Source organism: Ranitomeya variabilis, chromosome 3 (assembly GCF_051348905.1).
Source record: "Ranitomeya variabilis isolate aRanVar5 chromosome 3, aRanVar5.hap1, whole genome shotgun sequence".
In the NCBI taxonomy this organism is placed as follows: domain Eukaryota; kingdom Metazoa; phylum Chordata; class Amphibia; order Anura; family Dendrobatidae; genus Ranitomeya; species Ranitomeya variabilis.
In genome coordinates, this window is record NC_135234.1 from 68872247 (window position 1) to 68886887 (window position 14641).

The 14641-nt window shown below is 45.9% G+C and overlaps 1 protein-coding gene across 2 annotated transcripts in view; it reads left to right on the top strand.

Moving 5' to 3' along the window:
- Positions 1-14641, top strand: part of EPHA6 (EPH receptor A6) — a 1167010-nt gene that overhangs the window by 835144 nt on the left and 317225 nt on the right. The gene's annotated exons all lie outside the window — the stretch shown is intronic.

Consider the following 14641-nt stretch of genomic DNA (forward strand, 5'->3'; position numbering starts at 1 on the left):
CATCCCTACCCTGGTATGCATGGCCCCCTCATCCCTATCCTGGTATGCATGGCCCCTCATCCCTATCCTGGTATGCATGGCCCCCTCATCCCTATCCTGGTATGCACGGCCCCCTCATCCCTATCCTGGTATGCATGTCCTCCTCGTCCCTATCCTGGTATGCATGGCCCTCTCATCCCTATCCTGGTATGCATGGCCCCCTCATCCCTATCCTGGTATGCATGGCCCCTCATCCCTATCCTGGTATGCATGGCCCCCTCATCCCCATCCTTGCATGCATGGCCCCCTCATCCCTACCCTGGTATGCTTGGCCCCCTCATCCCTATCCTGGTATGCATGGCCCCCTCATCCCTATCCTGGTATGCACGGCCCCCTCATCCCTATCCTGGTATGCATGTCCTCCTCGTCCCTATCCTGGTATGCATGGCCCCCTCATCCCTATCCTGGTATGCATGGCCCCCTCATCCCTATCCTGGTATGCATGGCCCCCTCATCCCTATCCTGGTATGCATGGCCCCCTCATCCCCATCCTTGCATGCATGGCCCCCTCATCCCTACCCTGGTATGCTTGGCCCCCTCATCCCTATCCTGGTATGCATGGCCCCCTCATCCCTATCCTGGTATGCACGGCCCCCTCATCCCTATCCTGGTATTCATGTCCTCCTCGTCCCTATCCTGGTATGCATGGCCCCCTCATCCCTATCCTGGTATGCATGGCCCCCTCATCCCTATCCTGGTATGCATGGCCCCCTCATCCCTATCCTGGTATGCATAGCCCCCTCATCCCTATCCTGGTATGCATAGCCTCCTCATCCCTATCCTGGTATGCATAGCCTCCTCATCCCTATCCTGGTATGCATAGCCCCCTCATCCCTATCCTGGTATGCATAGCCTCCTCATCCCTATCCTGGTATGCATAGCCTCCTCATCCCTATCCTGGTATGCATAGCCTCCTCATCCCTATCCTGGTATGCATAGCCCCCTCATCCCTATCCTGGTATGCATAGCCTCCTCATCCCTATCCTGGTATGCATAGCCCCCTCATCCCTATCCTGGTATGCATAGCCTCCTCATCCCTATCCTGGTATGCATAGCCCCCTCATCCCTATCCTGGTATGCATAGCCTCCTCATCCCTATCCTGGTATGCATAGCCTCCTCATCCCTATCCTGGTATGCATAGCCCCCTCATCCCTATCCTGGTATGCATGGCACCCTCATGCCTATCCTATTTAGCTGAAATAAAACGCTGCCATTGGTAGCCCCCCTGAACTGGTCAGGGATGCCAAGGGGTCTACACTGCCTGTGGGCCGCATGAAGCAGCCTCAGGGGCCCTATTCGGCCCACGGTCCGTGTGTTTGAGACACAGTCTCTACATCATGCTGTCCTCAGATTAAATAGCAAAAAACTCCTGCTGATAGATTCCCTTTAAAGACGCAGATCGGTGACCATAGCCAGAGACCAAAGTAGTCCAGTGTTGCTTCTCCCAATGCTACTGCATTTGATTGACAGGTGTCTCCCTATGTGCACGTGAGGGGAAAACCTGTCAATCACCTGCAGCAGCGCTGAGAAGAGTCAGAGGCACAGGAACTACTTGTGTGAACTGGGTACAGTGGGAGTTATGGCGACGTGACAGTGAATGCTTTACTTAGGGCCAAATATAGGTACACATGTACAGCAACGGACTGGAGCACCTTGGGCCAACCAGAGAAAATCATTCTTGGGGTCCACTATGTAGCTACATAGAAATAAATACAAGACCACCAATTGTGCGGTAGAACACGCTAATATCAGGGTATAATATAAGGTAGTACACGTCGTAATTATGTAGCAGGGGTTGGGGTAGCTGTTATGATCCTGGTGGTAGGATCTCAAACTGACCTGTCAAATATACCCTGAGTATATAGGACAAGTTCTGGGGATGTGGAAGCTATACTGACCGCAATCCTGATCCTATCCAAACACACTAAAGGCAGCTGTGGAACGTTACCTGAAAACCTAGACGTCTCGTCACAGCCTGAGAAACTGACTGCCCCTAGAGAGAAAGCAAAGACCTCACTTGCCTCAGAGAAATGTACCCCAAAGTTTTAGATAGCCCCCCACAAATAATAACGGTGAGTCAAGGGGAAAACACAAACGTAGAGATGAAACAGATTTAGCAAATGAGGCCCGCTAATACTAGATAGGCAGAAAATAGATAGGTGTCTGTGCGGTCAGTACAAAAACTATCAAAAGTAAACCACGCAGAGAATACAGTACCCCCCCCCCCTTGAGGAGGGGTCACCGAACCCTCAACAGAGCTCCCAGGCCGATCAGGACGAGCCAAATGAAAGGCACGAACCAAATCGGCCGCACGGACATCGGAGGCGACAACCCAGGAATTATCCTCCTGACCATAACCCTTCCATTTCACTAAGTACTGAAGCCTCCGTCTCGAAATACAAGAATCCAAGATCTTCTCCACCACATATTCCAACTCCCCCTCGACCAAGACCGGAGCAGGAGGATCAACAGAAGGGACCACAGGCACCACATATCTCCGCAACAATGACCTATGGAACACATTATGAATGGCAAACGATGTTGGGAGGTCCAAACGAAAAGACACAGGGTTGAGGATTTCCAAAATCTTATATGGACCTATTAAACGAGGCTTGAACTTAGGAGAGGAAACCTTCATCGGGACATAACGAGAAGACAACCATACCAAATCCCCCACACGAAGTCGGGGACCCACACAGCGACGGCGGTTAGCAAAGCGCTGAGCCTTCTCTTGGGACAAAGTCAAATTGTCCACCACATGGTTCCAAATCTGCTGCAACCTATCCACCACAGAATCCACCCCAGGACAGTCAGAAGACTCAACCTGAGGAGAAACGAGGATGAAAACCAGAATTGCAAAAGAAAGGTGAAACCAAAGTAGCAGAACTAGCCCGATTATTGAGGGAGAACTCAGCCAATGGCAAAAAGGTCACCCAATCATCCTGGTCAGCAGAAACAAAACATCTCAAATAAGTTTCCAAGGTCTGATTAGTTCGTTCGGTTTGACCATTCGTCTGAGGATGGAAGGCTGACGAAAAAGACAATTCAATGCCCATCTTAGCACAAAAGGATCGCCAAAATCTGGACACAAACTGGGATCCTCTGTCGGACACAATGTTCTCCGGAATACCATGTAAACGAACCACATTCTGAAAAAACAATGGCACCAAATCGGAGGAGGAAGGCAACTTAGGCAAGGGTACCAAATGGACCATTTTGGAAAAACGATCACAAACCACCCAGATGACAGACATCTTCTGAGAGACAGAAAGATCTGAAATAAAATCCATGGAAATATGCGTCCAAGGCCTCTTCGGGACAGGCAAAGGCAAAAACAATCCACTGGCACGAGAACACAAAGGCTTGGCCCGAGCACAAATCCCACAGGACTGCACAAAGGAACGCACATCCCGCGACAAGGAAGGCCACCAAAAGGATCTCGCCACCAAATCCCTGGTACCAAAAATCCCAGGATGAACCGCCAACACCGAAGAATGAACCTCGGAAATAACTCTACTGGTCCATATGTCTGGGACAAACAGTCTCTCCGGTGGACAACGGTCAGGTCTATTGGCCTGAAACTCCTGCAACACCCGTCGCAGATCAGGAGAGATAGCAGACAAAATCACCCCCTCTTTGAGAACACCAGTCGGTTCAGAAACTTCCGGGGAGTCAGGTACAAAACTCCTAGAAAGGGCATCAGCCTTCACATTTTTCGAACCCGGAAGATATGAAACCACGAATTTGAAACGAGAGAAAAACAGCGACCATCGAGCCTGTCTCGGATTCAACCATTTGGCAGACTCGAGATAAGTCAAATTCTTGTGATCCGTCAAGACCACCACACGATGCTTGGCTCCCTCAAGCCAATGTCGCCACTCCTCAAATGCCCACTTCATTGCCAACAACTCTCGATTACCAACATCATAATTCCGCTCGGCAGGCGAAAACTTTCTTGAAAAGAAAGCACATGGTCTCATCACAGAGCCATCAGAGCTTCTCTGCGACAAAACAGCCCCTGCTCCAATCTCTGAAGCATCAACCTCGACCTGAAAGGGAAGAGAGACATCGGGCTGGCGCAAGACAGGAGCCGAAGAAAACCGACATTTCAACTCCTGAAAGGCCTCCACGGCTGCAGGAGACCAATTCGTCACATCAGAACCCTTCTTGGTCAAATCCGTCAAAGGCTTCACCACACTAGAAAAATTAGTGATGAAGCGACGGTAAAAATTAGCAAAACCCAAGAACTTCTGAAGACTCTTCTCAGATGTAGGTTGAGTCCAGTCATGAATAGCCTGGACCTTGACTGGATCCATCTCGATAGTAGAAGGAGAAAAAATAAAACCCAAAAAGGAAACCTTCTGGACTCCGAAGAGACATTTAGAGCCCTTCACAAACAAGGCATTGGCACGCAGGACCTGAAATACCATCCTGACCTGCTTCACATGAGACTCCCAATTATCAGAAAAGACCAAAATATCATCCAGGTACACAATCATAAATCTATCCAGGTACTCTCGGAAGATATCGTGCATGAAGGACTGAAACACAGAGGGGGCATTAGAAAGCCCAAAAGGCATCACCAAGTACTCAAAATGGCCTTCGGGCGTATTAAATGCTGTTTTCCATTCATCGCCCTGCTTTATGCGCACAAGATTATACTCTCCATGAAGATCTATCTTGGTGAACCAACTGGCCCCCCTAATCCGGGCAAACAGATCGGACAACAGTGGCAAGGGATACTGAAATTTGACCGTGATGTTATTTAGAAGGCGATAATCTATACAGGGTCTCAGAGAACCATCCTTCTTGGCCACAAAAAAGAACCCCGCACCCAAAGGGGACGAGGACGGGCGAATATGTCCCTTCTCCAAGGACTCCTTTATATAACTCCACATAGCGGTATGTTCTGGTACAGACAAATTAAAAAGTCGTCCCTTAGGGAACTTACTACCTCATCAAATACATCCTGGTAGTCCGACAAAAATTCAGTTACTTCAGAAGGAGTAGAAGAAGCAATTGACACCAAAGGAGCATCGCCATGAATCCCCTGGCACCCCCAACTTGACACAGACATTGCTTTCCAATCCAGGACTGGATTATGAGCCTGCAGCCATGGCAGACCCAACACGACAACATCATGCAAATTATGTAGCACCAGAAAGCGAATTACCTCCTGATGTACAGGAGCCATGCACATGGTCAATTGAGTCCAGTACTGAGGTTTATTCTTAGCCAATGGTGTAGCATCAATTCCCTTTAGCGGAATAGGGAATTGTAAAGGCTCCAAGATAAAACCACAGCGCCTGGCAAATGACAAATCCATCAAATTCAGGGCAGCACCTGAATCCACAAAAGCCATAACTGGGTAGGATGACAGAGAGCAAATCAAAGTAACAGACAAAATGAATTTAGGTTGTACAGTACCAATGGTGACAAACTTGGCAACCCTTTTTGTGCGCTTAGAGCATGCTGAGATAACATGAGCAGAATCACCACAGTAAAAGCACAACCCATTCTGACGTCTGTGGTTTTGCCGTTCAACTCTGGTCAGAATCCTGTCACATTGCATAGGCTCAGGTTTCTGCTCAGAAAATACCGCCAGAGGGTGCACAGGTTTGCGCTCCCGCAAACGCCGATCAATCTGAATGGCCAAAGACATTGACTCATTCAGACCCGCCGGCGTGGGGAACCCCACCATAACATCTTTAAGGGCTTCAGAAAGACCCTTTCTGAAAATCGCCGCCAGGGCGCACTCATTCCACTGAGTGAGCACTGACCACTTCCTAAACTTCTGACAATAAACCTCTGCTTCATCTCGACCCTGAGAGAGAGCCAGCAAAACCTTCTCTGCTTGGTCTACCAGATTTGGTTCCTCATAAAGCACTCCAAGCCCCAGAAAAAACGCATCAACATTTAGCAGTGCCGGATCTCCTGGCGCCAAAGAGAATGCCCAATCTTGAGGGTCACCCCTCAACAAAGAAATAACAATTTTGACTTGCTGAACAGAGTCGCCAGATGAGTGAGGTCTCAGAGAAAGAAATAACTTACAATTATTCTTAAAGTTCAAAAACCTAGATCTATCTCTGGAAAACAGCTCAGGAATAGGTATTTTAGGCTCTGACATAGGACTACGGACTACATAATCCTGAATGCCCTGTACCCTTGCAGTGAGATGATCCACACTAGAAGACAGACTCTGAATGTCCATATTAGTAGCTGCATACAGAACCACCCAGAGATTAAGGGGAGGAGAGAGGCAAAACACAGTGCAGAGGAAAAAAAAAATGACCTTAAGATTTCTCTTCTCCCTCTTTAGCTGCATTAACACTTTTTGGCCTGCTGTACTGTTATGATCCTGGTGGTAGGATCTCAAACTGACCTGACAAATATACCCTGAGTATATAGGACAAGTTCTGGGGATGTGGAAGCTATACTGACCGCAATCCTGATCCTATCCAAACACACTAAAGGCAGCTGTGGAACGTTACCTGAAAACCTAGACGTCTCGTCACAGCCTGAGAAACTGACTGCCCCTAGAGAGAAAGCAAAGACCTCACTTGCCTCAGAGAAATGTACCCCAAAGTTTTAGATAGCCCCCCACAAATAATAACGGTGAGTCAAGGGGAAAACACAAACGTAGAGATGAAACAGATTTAGCAAATGAGGCCCGCTAATACTAGATAGGCAGAAAATAGATAGGTGTCTGTGCGGTCAGTACAAAAACTATCAAAAGTAAACCACGCAGAGAATACAAGAACCCCCACACCGACTCACGATGTGAGGGGCGCACTCTGCACCCCAGAACTGACCAGCAAGCAAAAAATCACATAAAAGCAAGCTGGGCTGAACTCATTATATAATGAGAAACGTTTTCAAGGAAATAATGAGAAACTGAACAAGCAAACTTAGCTTCTCATAGCAGGACACTGGTCACAAGGAATATTCAGGAGAGCACAGGATCAGGACTGAATACACCGACAGCAGGCGACAAGTAAAGGTCCAGGTGAGTTAAATAGGCCCAGCCTAGCAGGAGATGAAACAGCTGAGCCAAGCCAAGACCAGCCATATCGCTAAAGGCCACCAGAGGGAGCCCAAGAACAAACTCACACAGTACCACTCATGACCACAGGAGGGAGCCCGAGAACGGAATTCACAACAGGTAGCCCCCTCATAGAAAATAATGCAGCCCTCATATAGTATAATGCAGCCCCCTCATAAAATATAATGTAGTCCCCTTCATAGAATATAATGTAACTCCCTCATAGGGTATAATGGAACCCCCTCATAAAATATAATGCAGTCCCCTTCATAGAATATAATGTAACCTCCATCATAGAATATAATATAGCTCCCTCACAGGGTATAATGGAGCCCCCTCATAGAATATAATTCAGCCCTCATATAGTATAATGTAGCCCCATCATAGATTATAATGTAGTCCCCGTCATAGAATATAATGCAGCCCTCATATAGTATAATGTAGCCCCATCATAGATTATAATGTAGTCCCCTTCATAGAATATAATGTAGCTCCCTCATAGGGTATAATACAGCTCCCCCACAGAATATAATGTATCCCCCCTCATAGGGTATAATGCAGCCTCCCCCCCATATAATATAATCCAGCCACGCAGTCCTACGGTATTATGGCCACCAGGACTTACTCACTGATATATTAAAAAAAACAAAACACAATACTCACCTCTCCTCCCCATTCCCCGCTCTGCTCCAGGCTCTGCTCTGGTCTCAGCAGCTGCACTGCCCAACACACAGTGGGTGCACGATGAAGTGACGTCATCACTCACCCGCAGTGTCAGAGGCAGAGGGGAATGATGGGAGAGGGAGTATCATCTGACGCTCTCTCCTCCATTATTACTTTCAACTGTATCGTCATCTATGATGATATTTGAATGCGGCGCGCACTGGGGGGCACCGGGCCACCCTGACTTACGGACCCCATATCGGCCGCGTGGGCTGGAGGTCCCTGGTCTGCCGGTTCTGATAGTGGGCAGAGTTAGCCACAGTCTGCAACTAACACTGTCCACTATTAAAGTGAAATGAATATTCACTCCTCTCCATGCCCATGGGGGCGTGGGGAAGAGTGAATACTCGTCTCTCTTTAGCAGCGGTGACAAGCTTTAGCCACAGTAGCCGGCTTATGCCTCCTGTTGCTCTGCTGGCACCGGGCGGACCCCCTGACTCATGGGCCCCATAGCAGTTGCGTGGTGTGCCGCTATTAGCGAGACGCCACTGGCTGGGGGCCCCTACGCAGCTGCCGGCCCTGTATGCCAACAGGTGTCAGTGCCTGGGCCCACTGGAGAATCCTCCGGTCCTCCGGTTCTCCGGTGGGCCAGTCAGACCCTGCACATGTATCGCTTGCCTATAGGAAAATCTGATCCTGGAGAAAAACATAATGTTGTCAAAGATAGAGAATTTTTACATCAATGTGCAACATCAGAATGGTAGATTAATTAACCATAATCAATGTTTAATTGTGCTTAGATTATGCAAACATTGTGCATCCATCATTAGCATAGTTGCATACACAGTCCTGTTTTTCATTGAAGGGGAAGGAGCCACAGAATTAGTTCTCGGTGGAGTAGGCAGGAATGGTACTTTACCTTGACACCTTGACATGCAGGGTGGCTTTGCAATTTATTGTAGTTAGGGCAATTATGTAATTGGAGATTAATGCAGACATTAATCAGACTTAAATAAGCTACTAATCAAATGCAAATTCTTGTAGTTGATGCGTAGGCATAAATCATAAGCCGCAGCCACTAGAGGGAGTATCGTGTCTCCCTTCACACTGGGTTATTAAAGAGTACCATGTATACAATGCCCGTGTTAGCTCATATACGCCTCCTAGTGGTGACTTCAGACTGCTAGAGTTATTGTCCAATTCATTATTGCATTTGCACCTCTGTTGAGTTTTTGGAGCTTTTCACCTTTTTTTATTTGCACCAAATTCAGTTTTTCCAATTTTTTCCAGATGTGTTGTGATTCAAAAAGTTGCAAAATGTCCCAAATGTGTTCCAGTTCTCCCCTGGAGTTAATTTATGCACGTTAGCAATTTTTCTGACATTTTTTACAAAACATGCCACTTTTTAGAGCCCATAGTTAAAAACAATAAGAAAGGCAATTTTTTACTTTGCAAAAAAAATGAATGAACCGTGTGCTCCACTTTGCCTCATTGCCCCCCAGTACACAGTATGATGGCCCCCACAGCCCCCATATACAGTATGATTGCTCCCCAGTACACAGTATGATGGACCCCATATACAGTTTGATTGACCCATTGCTCCCCTGTACACAGTATAATGGCCCCCATATACAGTTTGATTGACCCATTGCTCCCCTGCACACACTATGATGGCACCCATAGCCCCCATATACAGTATGATTGCTCCCCAGTACACAGTATGATGGCCTCCATATACAGTATGATTGCACCATTGCTCCCCAGTACACACTATGATGGCACCCATAGCCCCCATATACAGTATGATTGCTCCCCAGTACACAGTATGATGGCCCCGTATACAGTATGATTGACCAATTGCTCCCCAGTAAACAGTATAATGGCCCCCATATATAGTAGATTGACACAATGCCCCATTGCTCTCCAATACACAGTATGATGGCCTCCCACAGCCCCTATTTACAGTATGATGGCCCCCCACAGCCCTTATTTACAGTATAATGGCCCCCCACAGCCCCTATTTACAGTATGATGGCCCCCACAGCCCCTATTTACAGTATGATGGCCCCCCACAGCCCCTATTTACAGTATGATGGCCCCCACAGCCCCTATTACAGTATGATGGCCCCCACAGATCCTATTTACAGTATGATAGCCTCCACAGATCCTATTTACAGTATGATGGCCCCCACAGCCCCTATTTACAGTATGATGGCCCCCACAGCCCCTATTTACAGTATGATGGCCCCCACAGCCCCTATTTACAGTATGATGGCCCCACAACCCCTATTTATAGTATGATGGCCCCCACAACCCCTATTTACCGTATGATGGCCCCCACAGCCCCTATTTACAGTATGATGGCCCCCACAACCCCTATTTACAGTATGATGGCCTCCACAGCCCCTATTTACAGTATGATGGCCTCCACAGCCCCTATTTACAGTATGATGGCCCCCACAACCCCTATTTACAGTATGATGGCCCCCACAACCCCTATTTACAGTATGATGGCCTCCACAGCCCCTATTTACAGTATGATGGCCCCCACAACCCCTATTTACAGTATGATGGCCCCCACAGCCCCTATTTACAGTATGATGGCCCCCACAGCCCCTATTTACAGTATGATGACCCCCACAACCCCTATTTACAGTATGATGGCCCCCACAACCCCTATTTACAGTATGATGGCCCCCACAGCCCCTATTTACAGTATGATGGCCTCCACAGCCCCTATTTACAGTATGATGTTACCTACAGCTCAAAGCTTGCCATACATACACTTAGACGGCTCCTTCTGCTCCCTCTTAACAGTTTGATGGCCCCCACTGCACCCCTATATGCTGTATGATGTCTCCATAGCTCCCCTATGTCCTCACACAGAATAATGCCCCCAAAGCCACTATACACTGTACACTTTATAATACCCAAAGCATGTTGCTTCCTGCTTATGATTGGGCAGCTCACACAGGCAGAAGATGTAACGCCCACTTGTACTTAAAAAAAGTTAACTCATTTTGTGCCAATATTTTAATTGCTAATATCTCCGCAACAGAGAGTCAAAATTCAAATAAAAACACGTTTTATTCCACTCTGCAGCCATTATTGTATCATGTGTCCAGCTACATTTGGTGGAAGGTCCTCTATCAAAAATTTAAAATGGTAGAAGTAATAGCTCTAAATGCCTATGCAAAATAGGTCTCATTAAAAGCTCAGCAGTACAGAAGAAATGAACAGCGTAAAGGTATTTTTCTGGAACACAATTTGTGCCGCCTCGATAATTCACAACAGAATCAAATGCATCATTACAAGACGCAGCCAGATATGGCTAACTATTTTCATTTTTAAGTGATTATTAATAGTTAGTTACAATGCAGAAACGGCTGACCTCGCATGAGCACGGAGTTATTCTAAATAAATCATGCTACATGTACATATTGCTGTAAAGTTATAATTCTGCTAGAAAAAGCATTTCAGAAAGCATCTATGCAAATAGCTAATGGCTCTATAGGGGCAAAATAACCGTTCTGTCCGGGCCTCATAAATAACAGCTTCACTGCATTGTATCAGACATGCACGGATTATTACTATTTCTAGCTGAGCATATAATTGGATAATCGCATGTAACCCAATTTCTGCAAGAAAATTTAGTGCTATCTATTTCCCAGATTGCTAACATGTTACCACCACATTTTTTAAAAACCTATTCCACTTTGCTCATTTTGCCTCTTATTGTAAGCCAAAGCCAGGACGTTTCAATTCACTGACAGCAAGCAGGGAATTGTAAAATGGTGAGGACTTAAATAAAAAAGTAGCATAAGCTTCCCTTCTAATTACATTTTATTGAAATAAAACAAAGGGAACAGTCTAGTTACATAATCATTACAATCAATATCAACCAAACCAAAAAGGAATTAAAGACACAATATAGTGTCATTGCATATACTGCTGGACCAAAAAACGGACACTGTTAAACCTATAAACTACAAGAGACAGAGTACAAAGTCCAAGTATGTAAAAAATATAACAATTTTATTGCAAAAATATTAACAATAACTCACATAAAAGAAAAGGCGATGGAAAAAGTGGTGCACAGTGTCAAAAAAATCCATTGCACAAAACCACAGATAAAAATATCAGGCATTGGATGAAGGACGTGCAAGTAACATACAATCTTTATAGTGGTACTAGCTGTACTACCCGGCTTCGCCTGGGTTAATAACTGCTGTTAGCAAAATAGAATGTGTTAACAAAAATTTATTCTGCACACAAAAACCACAAAGCAAATAGATAGAAATGTAATTATTAAAAGGCAAAAAACTAAGCTAATAGAAACATTTCACAATTGTACTGGTACCTGTCATCAGAGACTTTAGGGGATCTGGTGGTGACAGGAGAGGTGGAAGTTTTAGCTTGCCATTTGCACAGCATAAACCTGGCGGTTCATCTTTCCATTTTAGGGCACTGCAGTACATGCAGACCACATCCATTTTTCCTATCTGAACTTTAGGGTTATTCTGATAGTTTATGTCTGACTGGTAACAAAAGGCAGCATGTTTCAAATCTCCAACCATTTCCTGTGCCCTGGTGGAAAAAATAGCAATTCTCTTAGTGGCAAGTCGGCCTTCTCTCTGCTGATATGACGCATTGGCCCTTGAGGAAACAGCTCTTCTTCTCTTATCTGCAAGCCTCGCTTCCCTCTCCTCAGAAACTTCATTGGCTCTTGAGGAAGCAGTTCTTGTTCTCTTGTCTGCAAGCCTCGCTTCCCTCTCCTCAGAAAGTTCATTGGCTCTTGAGGCAGCAGCTCTTGTTTTCATGTCTGCAAGCCTCTCTTCCCTCTCCTCAGAAAGTTCATTGGCTCTTGAGGCAGCAGCTCTTGTTTTCATGTCTGCAAGCCTTTCTTCCCTCTCCTCAGAAAGTTCATTGGCTCTTGAGGAAGCAGCTCTTGTTCTCTTGTCTGCAAGCCTCGCTTCCCTCTGCTCAGAAAGTTCATTGGCTCTTGAGGAAGCAGCTGCTGTTCTCATGTGTGTCAGCCTTGTTTCTCGGTCTTCACATTTTTCATTGGCCCATAATGCAGCTTTTCTTTTTGCATCAGCTGGACATTCATGCCATGGAAATCCTTTACTTATGAGGCATTATTGTGGTAAAAATAGTCTGTAACTGGCAGTTTCTATATCTTCTCACATAGAGGTAATGTGACTGACATCAGCCTTTCCACCAACACACCCTAACTGACATACTATTACCTCACACAAGCTTTGTTATACTGAGAATGTCCTTTGTTGCCTATATTAACCAATCAGAGCTCAGATTAATTAACTGTTGCAAAATAGAAGTTGAGCTGTGATTGGTTGCTATTGGCAGCCTGATAAATCCCCAGCCAACAGGAAGCCCTCCCCCCTGGCAATATATATTAGCTCACACATACACATAATAGACAGGTCATGTGACTGACAGCTGCCGTATTTCCTATATGGTACATTTGTTGCTCTTGTAGTTTGTCTGCTTATTAATCAGATTTTTATTTTTTAAGGATAATACCAGACTTGTGTGTGTTTTAGGGTGAGTTTCATGTGTCAAGTTGTGTGTGTTGAGTTGCGTGGCGACATGCATGTAGCGAATTTTGTGAGATGAGTTTTTTGTGGCGACATGCGTGTAGCAACTTTTTGTGTGTCAAGTTGCATGTGACAGGTTAGTATAGCAAGTTGTATGCAGCAAGTTTTGCACATGGTGAGTTTTGCGCGTGGCGAGTTTTATGTGTGGTGCCTTTTGAGTATGTGCAAGTTTTGTGTGAGGCAACTTTTGTATGTGTTGCAACTTTTGTGCATGTGGCAATTTTTCCATGTGTGCAAGTTTTGCGTGTGGTGAGTTTTCCATGAGGTGAGTTTTACACGTGTGGCGAGTTTTGGGTGAGCCTAGTTTTGCATGTGGCGAGTTTTGCATGTGGCAAATTTTCCACGTGGCGAGTTTTGAGTGGCGACTTTTGTGTTTCCACTTTTATGTGGCGAGGTTGGTGTATGTGTGGTGAAATGTGTGCTGAGGGTGGTATATGTGTTCAAGCACGTGGTAGTGTGTGTGTTCATATCCCGGAGAGTGGTGAGTATCCCATGTCAGAGCCCCACCTTAGCAACTGTACGGTATATACTCTTTGGCGCCATCGCTCTCATTCTTTAAGTCCCCCTTGTTCACATCTGGCAGCTGTCAATTTGCCTCCAACACTTTTCCTTTCACTTTTTCCACATTATGTAGATAGGGGCAAAATTGTTTGGTGAATTGGAATGCGCGGGGTTAAAATTTTGCCTCACAACATAGCCTATGACGATCTCGGGGTCCAGACGTGTGACTGTGCAAAATTTTGTGGCTGTAGCTGCGACGGTGCAGATGCCAATCTCGGACATACACACATACATACATACATACATACACACACACACATTCAGCTTTATATATTAGCATATAAATCCAGACTGTAAACATTAATCAACTGCCAAGGGTCAAGAGACCAATATATTTAGTATAAAGAAAGAGGGAATGTCTACATATCCAGAGAGTTACACCATGACATGTAATGAGAGAAGAGACAAACCCAAAAGTATTTGTACCATAGAATCAGACCATAGCAGGTATAAGTGAACAAAAGAACATCTCACCCATTGTAACCTGTATGTGGTAGTGCAATGGAGAACAGCCCCAACGCGCGTTTCGCATAGGCTTCCTTGGGGGCTGATAGAGTGGAGCACAGTGAGTAGGAGCTGATGATTCACAGTGTTAAATGGTGCAGAGAGATCCAGGAAAATCAGAAGGAAACTAGTGACCATTAGGGTATGTTCACACGTTGCTGATTTTGCTGCGGATTTATCCGCAGCGGATTTGCAAGATCCGCAGTGCAAAAC